The 14329-nt window shown below is 41.2% G+C and overlaps 1 pseudogene; it reads left to right on the top strand.

Moving 5' to 3' along the window:
- Positions 1-5950: 5950 nt before the first annotated feature.
- LOC109433895 (cold shock domain-containing protein E1 pseudogene) lies at positions 5951-10451 on the top strand (annotated as a pseudogene).
- Positions 10452-14329: the final 3878 nt, after the last annotated feature.

Below are 14329 nucleotides of genomic sequence, written 5' to 3'. Positions count from 1 at the left end.
GCAATTATACCAATACAGGGTCTATAATCAGGGTTTGAGTGGATGGTCAAGGACTTGGAAGGATCATGATTGGAAAATTAGTGACAAAGAAATGTGGGAAAGAGCTTTGTGGATAGAGCTCTCTGAATGGGGGGGGGGGAAAAAAAGTGAAGATATTGTGTCTCATGTGAATGCTCACCAAACAGTGACCGCAGCAGAGGAGGATTTTAAGAATCAAGTAGATAGGATGAGCCATTCTGTGGATACCAGTCAGCTTCTCTCCCCACCCATGTCTGTTATCACCCAATGGACTCATGAACAAAGTGGCAATGGTGGCAGGCATGGAGGTTATATATGGGCTCAATACCATGGATCTCTACTCAACAAGGCTGACCTGGCTACAGCCACCACTGAGCGCCCAATCTGCCAGCAGCAGAAACCAACACTGAGCCCTTGATAAGGAACCGTTCTCCAGGGTGCCCAGTTAGCCACCTGGACCACTTCCATCATGGAAGGGGCAGCAGTTTGTCTTTACTGCAATAGACATTTATTCTGGATAAAGATTTGCCTTTCCTGCATGCAGTGCTTCTGCTATTCAGGGACTTACAGAATGTCTTATCCACCATCCTGGTATTCCACACAGCATTGCTTCTACTCAAGGAACCCACTTCACAGCAAAAGAAGTGCAGGAATGGACCCAAGCTCATGAAATTCACTGGTTTTATCATGCTCTCCACCATCCTGACACAGCTGGCTTGACACAATGGTGGACCAGTCTTTTTAAGACTGTTACAGCACCAGCAAGGTGGTCATACCTTTTAGGGCTGAGGAAGGCTCTCCAGAAAGCGCTACATACTCCAAATCACTGTCCAATATATGGTGCTGTCTCTCCAAAAGCCTGGATTCTCAGATCCAGGAATCAAGGGGTAGGAATGGGAGTGGCACCACTCACTATTACTCTAGTGACCCACTAGCAACATTTTTGCTTCCTGTCCCCACAACTTTATACTCTGCCGGCCTAGAAGTCTTGATTTCAGAGGGAGAAATGCTTCCACCAGGAGACACAACAAGTGAACTGAAAGTTCAGCCTGCCACCCAAACATCTGAGTTCCTCATGCCTCTGAATCAACAGGCTAAGAAGGGAGTTACGGTGTTGGCTGAGGTGCTTGATCCTGACTACCAAGGGGAAATTAGACTATCATTCTGCAGCAAAGGTAAGGAAGAGAATGTCTGGAATACAGGAGATCCCTTATAGTGTCTCTTTGTATTACCGAGCCCTGTGATTAAGATCAATGGAAAACAACAACAATCCAATCCAGGCAAGACTACTAATGGCCCTACTGAGCCTCAGGCCATGAAGCAGCAGGTGGTCTCTCTAGGGTTCTGGAGTACCTCTAGGATCCTGGTGGGAGCCGGTGGGAACAGCAGCAGGATGTGGTGAGCAAATGGCCTCCCAAAGCCAGCTCCCAGTGGGAGACCGGGGTACTGATGAACGGAAATGAGGTGGTCTGCACCCAACTCCAAAGTCCACCAAGTGGGTATCTTATGGGGGCCAACCGGATGGTGCACATGCGCACAGATGAGATGCCCTGTGGAAGCTCTTAGAAATGCTTAGGGGCCAGAATCAGTGGAGTTTGGTTTATTACTGCTAATGTGACCCCTTGAAACTTTCAGTATCTAGCTTCTGATTAGGTTTTAAGAAGCACAACACTCCTTTTTCGCAACAGGTTTGCTGCCAGACCATGGATATATGTGAAAACCACTGCTAAATCTAACCCAAAATGGGAAAAGAAAAGACTCGTATCAACAACGTCATCGTTGGACATGTAGATTCCGGAAAGTCTACCACTACTGGTCACCTGATCTATAAATGTGGTGGGATCGACAAAAGAACCATTGGAAAATTTGAGAAGGAGACTGCTGAGATAGGAAAGGGCTCCTTTGAATATGCCTGGGTCTTGGATAAAATGGAAGCTGTACATGAGCGTGGTGTCACTATTGATATCTCCCTGTGGCAATTCGAGACCAGCAAGTATTATGTGACCATCACTGATGCCCCAGGACACAGAGACTTTATAAAAAACACGATTACAGGCACATCTCAGGCTGACTGTGCTGTCCTGATTGTTGCTGCTGGTGCTGGTGAATTTGAAGCAGGTGTCTCCAAAAACCGGCAGACACGTGAGCATGCTCTCCTGGCCTACACACTGGGTGTGACACAACTAATTGTTGGTGTTAACAAAATGGATTCCACTGAGCTGCCTTATAGCCAGAAGAGATATGGGGAAATCGTTAAGGAAGTCAGCACCTACATTTGTGCCAATTTCTGGTTGGAATGGTGACAACATGCTGGAGCCAAGTGCTAACATACCTTGGTTCAAGGGATAGAATGTCACCCATAAAGATGGCAATGCCACTGGAACTGCTGACAAGTCTTTCCGCCTGCCCCTCCAGGATCTCTACAAAGTTGGTGGTATTGGTACTGTCCCTGTGGGCCGAGTGGAGAATGGTGTTCTCAAACCTGGCGTGGTGGTCACCTTTGCGCCAGTCAACATTACAACCAAAGTAAAGTCTGTTGAAATGCACCATGAAACTTTGAGTGAAGCTCTTCCTGGGAACAAGGTGGGCTTCAATGTCAAGAATGTGTCTGTCAAAGATGTCTATCGTGGCAATGTGGCTGGTAACCCATCAATGAAAGCAGCTGGCTTCATGGCTCAGGTGATTATCCTGAACCATCCAGGTCAAATCAGTGCTGGATATGAACCTGTGCTGGACTGTCACACAGCTCACATTGCTTGCAAATTTGCTGAGCTGAAGGAGAAGATTGATCATTCTGGGGAAAAGCTGGAAGATGGCCTGAAGTTTCTGAAATCTGGTGATGCTGCCATCATTGATCTGGTTCCTGGCAAGCCCATGTGAGTTGACAGCTTCTCTGACTACCCTCTTCTGGGCTGTTCTGCTGTTTGTGACATGAGAGAGACAGCTGCTGTGGGTGTCATCAAAGCAGTGGATAGCAGAAGGCAGCTGGATCTGGCAAGGTCACCAAGGTAACCTTGGTGACCAGAAAGCCCAGAAGGCTAAATGAATATTATCTCCAATACATGCCATCCCAGTCTTAATAAGTGGTGGAAGAACGGTCTCAGAACTATTTGTCTCAAATGGCCGTTTAAGTTCAATAGTAAAAGACTGGTTAATGATTGCAATGCATCGTAAAACCTTCAGAAGGAAAGGAGAATGTTTTGTGGACCATTTGTTTTTGTGTGCGTGTGGCAGTTTTTCAGTTATTAATTTTTAAAATCAGTACTTTTTAATGGAAACAACTTGACCAAAAATCCTGTCACACAATTTTGAGACCCATTAAAACAAAGTTTAATGAGGAAACACACATACACACACAAAACTGATTCTAAATGGCTTTTCTACTTTAATTTCCTCTTCCTCTGGACAAGTTTTACACTTTACTCTATATTTTATGTATTCAGCCAATGATTGGCACTTACCATGTGCCGGGGATTGTGCCAGGCCTAAAGATGTGGAAGGGATAACAGTGGGCCTCGTCCTGGGGTGCTTATGGTCTAGGGAGAGAGGAGATACACTATGGGGGGGGGCCATGCTGGGAAGGGAGGAAAGCAAAGCACAAGGAATAGTGGGTGGGAGGCACCCAACCTGGGGGCCGAGGAAAAGCACACATTCACCAAGGGCTTCTCCTCTGCTCACTTCAGAAAGCCAGTGTCCCCTCCCTGGAAATTTCATTTTAGAGCCCAGAAAACACCCTCCATGGCCCTATTGCATTGCTTTATTCTTATGGTCACCACACATAACCTCACAGAGTCTATTAGAATAAAAATGGAAAGACTATATATTATCTTCACTAGGTGACGCTTGAAAAATACACCAGAGGTCAAAAAGTACAAACTTCCAGTTATATGAGCATAAGTCCTGGGGATGTAATATACAGCATGATGACTATAGCTAACAATAGTGTATATTTGAAAGTTGCTCAGAGTAAATCTTAAAAGTTCTCATCACAAGAAAACAATTATAATTCTGTGGTGATAGATGTTAACTAAACTTATTATGGTAACCATTTTGCAATATATACATATATCAAATTATTATGTTCTACACCTAAAACTAATATAATGTTACATGTCAATTATATCTCAATTTTAAAAATTGAAAAATACATCATTAATATTTATTCTTCCATTAAACAAGATTGAGCATTGCTTACAAAATTTGGTAGTAGCATCATGCAACGAGTAAAAAGCAATGTAATATTTACCCCTTAGAATAAATCAGAGAAAAGAAGAGACATAGTTGAGGACCAATTTCCAACTAATAAGAATGTTTACCTTACTGATAATACCATTTAATAATCACCTTGTTAATTACCTTTTATTAGTAATTACATTATTAATAATGCTAACAATGCTGTTATTCAACAATAAACACTCAATAAATTTACCCATTTAGATTCTAGATATTCATTAGTTATTCAAACACTGACCAACCAAACCTTGTTTCAAGAGAGCTTTAGAACTTGCTGAGTTTAAAAGAAGTGAATGTTTTCCTGCAAAGCAAAGACTCTTCCACTATTTATTCTTTTTGAAAAGCACAAGTAGTCTAACATATTGGTTGACCCATATTACCTCTTAAGTTTTTTGCTTCCAGGTGAAGCAATAATAGTCCAGGATTTGTCCTTAATTACATTCAGTTATCATTTCATTTATTTTATGGTTTCTCACAACAGGTTTATTGAAACCTAAAGTATTGACTTTAAAAGTGCTGGAGACTTAAAAAGAGTTAGAGTTAGAAAGAATTACCAAAGGCTTATCTACCCACAAGAAAGTAAACCTTGAGTAACACTGTCATCCTTTTCCTAAGGCAGTAATTGTCACTTTTGCCTTATCAGTACCAACTACTTATCTGTGTGACCAGCAATCCTGGCGACAGTTCTAGCTTTTGAAAGTTTGTCTTTGTTCCACATATCCTTGGTCATTAATTTCTCCTTCTAAGAGCTGGCCAGGCTACAGTCAGACAGCACTTTCACCTTCTGTGGAGTTCAGGACCTTGATCTCTCGTGCCCACCTCAATGACCTTATCCTATATTTTCTGGGTCAGGGGAAGAACCTATACAATTCTAGAGGCCAGAAGTCGAAAATGGGTCTTTTGGGCTAAAATCAATGTTTTGGCAGAACTGTGTTTATTCTGAAGCCTCGAGGGAAGAATCTGCTTCCTTGCCTTTTCCAACTTCTAGAGGCCACACATATTTCTTGGCTTGTGGCCCCTTCCTCCAATTTCAAAGCACACCACTCCAACATCTGATTCTGTCTTCATGTATGTGCTCTAGTTCTGACCCTCCTGCCTCCCTTTTATAAGGACTCCTATGATTACATTGGGCCCGCGCTGATTAATCCAGAATAATCTCAAGATCCTTCATTTAATAACATCTTCAAAATCTCTTTTACCCTGTGCTATAGACTGAATGTCTGTGTCCCCCCAAATCCATATGTTGAAACCTAATCCCCAGTGTGATGGTATTAGAAGACAGGGCCTTTGGGGGGTGATTAGGTGACGAGAGTGGAGCCCTCATGAATGCGTTTAGTACCCTTATAAAAGAGACTCCACAGAGCACCCTTCTTCCTTCCGCCATGTGACAACACAGCAAGAAGCCAGCTGTCTATGAACCGGGAAGCAAGTTCTCACCAGACACTGAATCTTGCCAGCACTTTGATCTCGGACTTCCCAGCCTCCAGAACGGGAAGAAATAAATTTCTGTTGTTTATAGGCCACCCGGTCTATGGAATTTTGTTAGAGCAGTCTGAACAGACTAAGACAGAATGTAAGATAATATATTCACAGGTTCCCGGAATTAGGATGTACACATCTTGGGGGGGGGGGGGGGGCGTTATTTAGTCTACCACAGTGAGATTTTATACTGTAAGCTGCCTACAATAATGCTTTCGTAAATAAACAGAAAATGGAATTTTACTTCTGGTCTTGATTTTATTAGCGCAGCTCTTGCTGCCCAAGTTGGCACAGAGTAGCCAGCCCTAACCAGCCATGGGAACCTCTGAGAGTTTGCAAAACCCCTCTAGGGTTGACGTGCATAAATATCACTTGAAAGGGTTAGATTGGATGCGTATGGCCTCTCTGCTCTGAGCTAAGCAAGACATGGCTGGCTTACTCCTTTGGGATATTTCCAACTAGACTCCCAAGGTCACCCAACAATTCTAATGGCAAAGTATTAAAAAAAAAAACACTTCAGCATCCATAAGGAAAAAATAAACTATTTCAATCAGAAAGATAAATAGTCACCTTTTTATAGCCACCCCAAGCTAGAATGCCATGTTGTAGATTCTAGCTTGCATTCTGCTTTTAAAGAAGTATATAGAATTTTTAAGGCTACTGTATGTATAGAATTAGGCAAGTATATAAATTTTGACACTTAGTAGTTTCCAGCATAGATTGTTATTTCAAATGTAATAGAAACTGCAGATGTTTCTATAAGACAAAGACAAATCAAAAACAGAAATGGACTAACTGAGCTGTAAGACCATGGTAACCTCCAACTTTAGATTGGAAATATGTTGCTTAATAATAAAGGGAATACAGGTTACTTTAAACAATACCTTTACTATAAAGCCCCAAGGCCCATTCCAACAAGTCAGCAGTGCCAATATTTTTATATAACTGAGTGAACAATGACTATAAAGGTATTTCAGTGCTTAAGGCATGCAGATGTCACAATCAGTTTGTTGCACCATAATATTTGTGTAACATGCTTTTTAAAAAATCTCTCACCCATAGATATGAAGAAATGGAAGAGTAGAAGGTACAAAGTTAAAGAGTAGACAGGGCATCCATCTGAGACAATTAGCAACATGACAACATGTATATCCAACACCAGTGTCCATTCGTGTACTGCTTACTTTTGACCTAGTAATATGATGGGAAAGTTGTCCTGAATTATGGTCCTACCTTTTCAACTGAAAATTTATCATGAAAGACACTTGCTTAATTTCTCATTGGCTAGTTCTTTACCTGCAAAATATCCATAAGGATGTGAAACTTGACCAAAGGAGACTGTTCACATTCTATTCGGACTCCTAAGTTCGATTTGTCAACAAACAATTCTGGGATGTGGGCAGATGAGGTAGATACAGAAGGGAAACATTAAAAGAGTGCAGAATTCAATGAGCTCTCAATGGGCAGCCGGAAGAGTGGTTGCAATCCAAGGTCGGGGTAAGAGAAGAGGTACTAATTTCCATCTACCAAAATCAGAAAGTAAAGATTGGTAGGGAATGAATTTAAAAGATGACCAGAATGTCTGATGCCTTGGGTAGAGAAATTTATAATTAACCCCAGTTCAAAGATGTAGAGTTGAGAGCCAAACACTGAGAAAGGCCTGAGCTCGTCCATCTGTGGTATGATGGACCCAAGTTCACATGCTCTGGCTGCCTTTCTGGTTGGTTGCCCTGAACCACTGTTGGGTGTGGAAACAAGGCAAGATGCTTACTCGTCTCCTCTTAAGTAGGTAAGTGAATTTGTAATTCTAGAAAGGCATAAATAATAAACATATAGATGAGGAGGAAATAAGTTTTGATGTAAACTGCGTCAATCCAGGTATGAAAAGTTCCACGGTGAGTGTTCTCCCTCTATGCAAGGTGCAACAAAGGCAGATGTTCACCTACAGATGTGTTACTGGTGATCTTCAGCTAGGCGTTATCGACAGAGGTGTTCTTTAAAACTTTAAAAACAACGGATCCTGGCTTATGGCAGCGCTGGAGAGGGGTCGCTGAGCCGTTGGGTCTAACGTGTAACTTTACCACCTGAAATGGCTGCTTCAAGTTTAGATCAGGCAAGGAACAAACCTCGAAACAACCACCAAGACCAAGGAAGAGTATGTACACTTCAGCTGAAGACACAGCACTCAATCTGAAACAAGAAGTTTGTGCCTACTCAACAGCTTTGAGAGAGCACTTTCCAATGCTGCTACTAGTCTTTGTTTTCTTCAGTGCTGTGCTGGGAGATTGGCTGGTGCAGCAGCAGTTGTATTGTTTACTAGCTTGATAGATCATTTTCTCTTGCTCTTTTTTTTAATACTAGCAACTTTCATCCTTTGAAACGTGTGCTGAAAAAGAAGGATCAGCAAATACTACTGAAAGTGCAATGTTTGATTATCACTGCAAGATGAACTTTGATCCAAATCTTCTCCACAACAATGAACACAATGGGTACTCCAATGGTACTTCAGCAGCACTGCGTGAGACTGGGGTTACTGAAAAACCGCTAACCTTTAGGGATTTATTCAGTGTTCAGAACATGAAGCTAGACTTTTCTTCCACTGTTCACAGTGTCATGGCAACCTGTAAGACTTCAAAGTAGGAGATGATGTTGGATTTGAAGTATCATCTGACCGGCAGACTGGGAAACCCATTGCTGTTAAACTGGTGAGGATAAAACCAGAAATCCTCCCTGGAGAACGAATGAATGGACAAGAAGTGTTTTATCTGACTGACACCCCTGAAAATGTGGAAGGGAACGTTCAGCTGAACACCAGAGATAACTTTGTAGTTGATAACAATATACATACTGGTGCTGTTTAGTGCTCAAAACATTATGCTGTTGAAACAGAAACAAGCCCGCTGTCAGGGAGTAGTTCATGCCATGAAGGAGGCATTTGGCTTTATTGAAAGAGGTGATGTAGTAAAAGAGATATTCTTCCACTACAGTGAATTTAAGGGTGACTTAGAAGCCTTACAGCCTGTAGACGATGGGGAATTCATGATCAAGGACAGAAATGGTAAAGAAGTTGCAACAAATGTCAGACGATTGCCTCCAGGAACAGTCATTTTTGAAGATACCAGCATTGAACATTTCGAAGGGACTGTAACCAAAGTTATCCCAAAAGTACCCAGTAAAAACCAGAATGACCCATTGCCAGGATGCATCACAAAGTTGACTTTGTGATTCCTAAAGAACTTCCCTTTGGAGACAAAGATACAAAATCCAAGGTGATCCTGTTGGAAGGTGACCATGTCAGGTTTCATATTTCAACAGAGCGACATGACAAATTAGAATGAGCAACCAACACAGAAGTTCTATCAAACACATTTCCGTTCACTAATGAAGCCAGAGAAATGGGTGTAATTGCTGCCGTGACAGATGGTTTGGTTTCATAGTGTGGACGTGATGCTGTATGTCCTTCCACTGCAGATGAAGTAGAGTTTACTGTGGTTCCTGATATTCTCTCTGCCCAAAGAGATCATGCTATTAGGATTAAAAAGCTTCCAAGGGCACCGTTTCGTTCCATTCCCATTCAGATCACTGTTTTCTGGGCACTGTAGAAAAAGAAGCCACTTTTTCCAATCCTAAAACCACTAGCCCAAATAAAGGCAAAGAAAAGGAGGCTGAGGATGGTGTTATTGCTTATGATGATTGTGGAGTGAAACTACTGCTTTTCAAGCCAAGGATTTAGAAGGATCTACTTCTCCTCAAACAGGAGATAAGGCTGAATTTAGTATTAGTGTCAAACAGAGGCCTGGACAGCTGATTGTAACTTGTGTGCAGTTTTTAGGTCGTAATTCTAACTCCAACAGGCTCTTGGGTTATGTGGCGACTCTGAAGGATAATTTTGGATTCACTAAAACAGCCAATCATGATAAGGAAATCTGTTTCCATTACAGTGAGTTCTCTGATGGCCTGGAACTGGGGGACATGGTGATGTCGATGGCCTGGAACTGGGGGACATGGTCAAGTACAGCTTGTCCAAAGGCAGAGGCAACAAAGTCAGTGCAGAAAAAGTCAACAAAACACATCCGGTGAATGGCATTATTGAGGAAGCTGATCCTACCATCTACTCGGGGAAAAGTCATTCGCCCCTTGAAGAGTGTTGATCCAACACAGACTGAGTGCCAAGGAATGATTGAGATCCTGGAGGCGGGAATATGAAAGGTGAGGTCTATCCATGTGGCATAGTTGGAATGGCCAACAAAAGGGATTGCCTGCAGAAAGGGGCGAGTGTCAAGTCCCCATTGTGTGTCCTGGACCAAAATGCACAGACTATGGCCTACAATATCAACCCTTGCAGAGGGCCATAGTGGAGTGTGTGAAAGATCAGTTTGGCCTCATTAACGATGAAGTAGGAGAGAGCAAGAAGCTTGTTTTCCATGTGAAAGAAGTTCAGGATGGCATTGAGCTACAGGCTGGAGATGAGGTGGAATTCTCAGTGATTCTTAATCAGCGCACTGGCAAATGCAGTGGTCGTAATGTTTTTGAATCTGCGAAGGCCCCAAGGCTGATGCAGCTCCATGACCTGATAGGTTGGTCAATAGGTTGAAGAACATCACCTATTGGATGACGCCAGTGCTCCTTGTCTAATGGTTCTTCATCAGCCAAGGGGACCAGAGAACTCAATGGGATTTGGTGCACAAAGAAAGATCTGACAGGCCAGTGTCATTGACTAACCACATCCACAAAACCCATCATTAATCCACTATGATCAAGTTGGGGGGATTCTGGTAAAGGGTCATTCCTCCCAAAATCTGGAATACTTATTTTATTGAGCTATTACACTAGTTTTAACATCTTCCTCGTGTTATGTTTAAAAAAAAAATAAATTTAAGAAAACCATTTTTAAATTAAAACAAAACAAAACAATGGATCCCGCCCTCAAATACTCATAGGTCAACCCTCATTAATGATTGTTTCCCAGAGTGGATTTAGTGATCACTTTCCCCAACATCCATTTCCCATTTCTCTTGGTAACCACCACTAATTTCATTCTTTCAGGTCACCACCTCCACCTGTTCCAACTCCTTGGCTTCCAGGGGTCTCACGGACTCTGTCTGAGGCAGGGTAGATCTCCTCTCACAGGGCGCCCAGGAGCTTCCATAGCCACCCTGCAGAGCTCTCCAAACTGGCTGCCAAGCACTTGTCCCATGGTGGGGCGGGCCCAAATCCACACTACACCCAGCAACCCGAAGCCTCAGCAGCCGCTTGGTATATGGTGGCAGATGGACTGGAGTTGGAAATGGTACTATTATTCTTAATCATGGAATAATTTAGTCTCCTTTAATCATAAGTGTGTATACGTGCAGTTTTTTGTTTCACAAACTGGAATACTAACATAAATATAAGTTCTGTATCATGTCTTTTTTACTTAACATACTCATATTATTATTTGTTCCAAACCGCTCCAAACTTCTTGAGATTCAAATTTCTTGGAATGGTCTTCAGCTAGCCTGTTTGAGGTAAAATCTTTCCTTTACTCTTTATAATCTTCTTTTAAGACTATTTTGGAAGAAGACTCAAGTTTTCTTGGGTGGCATTATTATTCCAAGGACTATGTAATATACTCAGTGCCAAAACTCTTTAGAGAAGGACTTTTAAAATATGATTTTAATTGTCACCGCCTATTAACTAAGCTTTTAACCTTAAAGTAATGACAGGCCAACTACCTAAGGCCAAATTGATATCTCATTTAAAATGTAAAACACACCCATAAAATTTACCTAGCTATAAATTTGTTCAATAAAACTCTAAATATATAAGCACATATTCTTTGGGTGTGTGCTTTTGTGACCCATATAAACCTTTTGCCCCAGGTACAGCTATCCTGTTTAAAACAAAATTGAGGAAATAAAATGGTTTGCACCCAGTGGTCTCCAAAACACAAAATTCTTCTCAGTCAGTGCTGAGAAATCTGGAAAACTTCTCTTTTTATATTTAAAACTTATATATTAAAAAATTGCTTGTTTGATTTTGGCAAGGAAGCTTTATAATATTTAACAGTTTTTTCTTTTGCATTGAAGAGTCAAAGCAATATATTAAAAAATCAAACAGTACAAAAAATTAAAAATAAAAAGTAAAACTCTTTTCTACCCCAAACCCTGCAGGCCTATTCCTCAAGCCCCTCCTAACATTCCTATTAATAGTGTATCCTTCCAGAAATTTTCTATGCATTTATAAATGTATATGTGTATATCAGTAAAAAAAACCAAAACAGAAATAGGACCACACTTTATACACAGTTTGCCAGTGTGTTCTTTCACATAATATATACGGCAGCACCTATAGTCTGCATCCATGTTTTTCTAATGGTGATATAATATTCCATTGTATGAACACACCGGTTTATTTAATCAGAACCCTATTGATAAACATTTAGGTTGGGTTTTTTCCCCACTATAATAAACAATGTGAAATTAAACATTCTCATACAAACATTTTTGTGCATTTGTGTAAGTGCATCTGTGGAATAAACTCCTACAAATGAAACTACATCAAAGGGTTGGGTATTGAACAGTTTGAGAGCTATTGCCAAATTGTTTTCTAAGAAGGCTACACCAGTGAACACTCCAGGATATAACACCGCATACTTCCCCACATGCTAGCCAACACTATGTTTTTTCAACTTTTTTATCTTTGCCAGTCTTGTAGGTGGAAAACGGTAGTTTGTGTGTGTGTGTGTGTGTGTGTGTGTGTGCGCTTTTAGCCAGTACCCAGGGAGTGCAAGGTTACTGCCATTTCTGAACATGGTGACACAATTAAATAAAATCAGGGTAGTAACACAGATGGATGCTATTTCAAAAGTTTATCCCTATTTCTAAGAATGATTAATTGGCTTTGCAGCCTCTTTTTGAAAGATTAATCATGTACTGAGCAGTGTTTTGGTGTCACTTTCTGATTACTCCTTGATCTTAAAATGTCAAGCTAAGAATTAAGGGATTTATCCAGATAACATAAGGAATAATTATAATTTTGATTCAATTATTTAGAAATGTCAGCACAAGTCACTTGAAATCTTGAAATGATGACAATTCATATTGTATGTTTAGGTGAAACAGGCAGTCTCAAGAATAGGTTAAACAGAGAAGTGAGTATAGTAAATCTTCAAACTTTTCTTACCTCTTATGAACAGTTTTGGAAGAAATTTATTACTGCCACTATGAGAAATTTTAAATCCTTTACTGAAATACATTTAAATAACCTTTTTATTTTAGAAGAGTTTTAAATTTACAGAAAAATTGCAAAGACAGTGCAGACAGCTCCCATATACACCACAACCAGTTTCCCCTCTGTATTAGCACCTTATATTAGTATGGTCCATTTGTCACAATTAATGAACCAATATTGATACATTATTACTAACTAAAGTCCATACTTTACTCAGATCTCCCTAACTGTCCCCTGTTCCAGGATCCCATTTGGGAGACAACATTACGTTCAGTTTCAATGTCTCCTTCGGCTCCTCTTCGCTCTGACAGTTTTCTAGACTTTCCTTGTTTTGGATGACCCTGACAGTTTTGAGGAATATTGGCCAAGTATTTTGTAAAATGTCCTTCAGTTGGGATTTGTCTGCTGTGTTTCTCATGATTAGACTGGGATTATAGCTTTGGGGGAGGATGACCCTGGAGGTAAAATTCATCACGTATCAACTATCATATCACACTGTCAACATGATTCTTGACCTTGATGTTGACCATGATCACCTAGCTGAGTGAAATACATTTAGAAACTTCCTATGTTGGCATAAGCAAGTATACAGGACATGATGAGTTGAGTCCTGAGGGTTTCCAAAGTAAACCCTTTGATGGCGAGGCTATTAGGCGGGGCAGGAGACCCCTAATTCTTTAGCAGACGCTGCTAAGGGAGCAGAAAAAACCCCATGTCAGAGCATAACAAACTTTGAAGCAATATTGGAAATTTAGAAATACGCTGTTCAAAATAACCCCTTTGGGGTAAGGACTGTTACTCATACTTTTCAGAGGAGGACACAGTGCACCGTGCCAAGGACACAGGACAGCTGAGATGCAATCGCGAGGTCTGGCCTCAGGGTCCATGCTCTGACCACTCATGCATAGTGCCGCACCGATGCTATCTTTTGTCTTAATTTGCATTTCCCAGATTATTAGCGAGACTGGGCATCTATCCTTTGGTTGATTGGCTATTAGACTTCTTTTTAAGATCACAATTTGCACAGGGGATACAGAGGTGAGACCCCAGAGTCAGCAATGAAAAGCGACCTGGGGTGGGGATCGGGGGTGCATCCCATACTCAGGAGTCATTGCACGGTATAATTTAGGCACAACCCTTGGCTAAGGTTGCCAGATTTAGCAAATAAAAATACAAGGCCCCCACTTAAGTTTGAACTTCAGATTAACAACAAGTATGTGCCGAATGAAATTCAAATTTCCCTGGGCATCCTATATTTTTATCTGGCAACCCTTCTCCTGGCTGCATAGCTCCCATGCCTGATTCTCCAGCCCTCCTAGAGTTTCTGTGAGTTATTTCTCTTTCACAAATCTCATTCCTGCTTAAAATAGTTGTGGTGGAGCCTATT

Source organism: Rhinolophus sinicus, chromosome 8, assembly GCF_057876585.1.
Source record: "Rhinolophus sinicus isolate RSI-liver-muscle chromosome 8, RSI-T2T, whole genome shotgun sequence".
NCBI lineage: Eukaryota > Metazoa > Chordata > Mammalia > Chiroptera > Rhinolophidae > Rhinolophus > Rhinolophus sinicus.
Note: the sequence above shows the minus strand (reverse complement) of the source record. Positions and strands in the feature narration are given on the sequence as shown.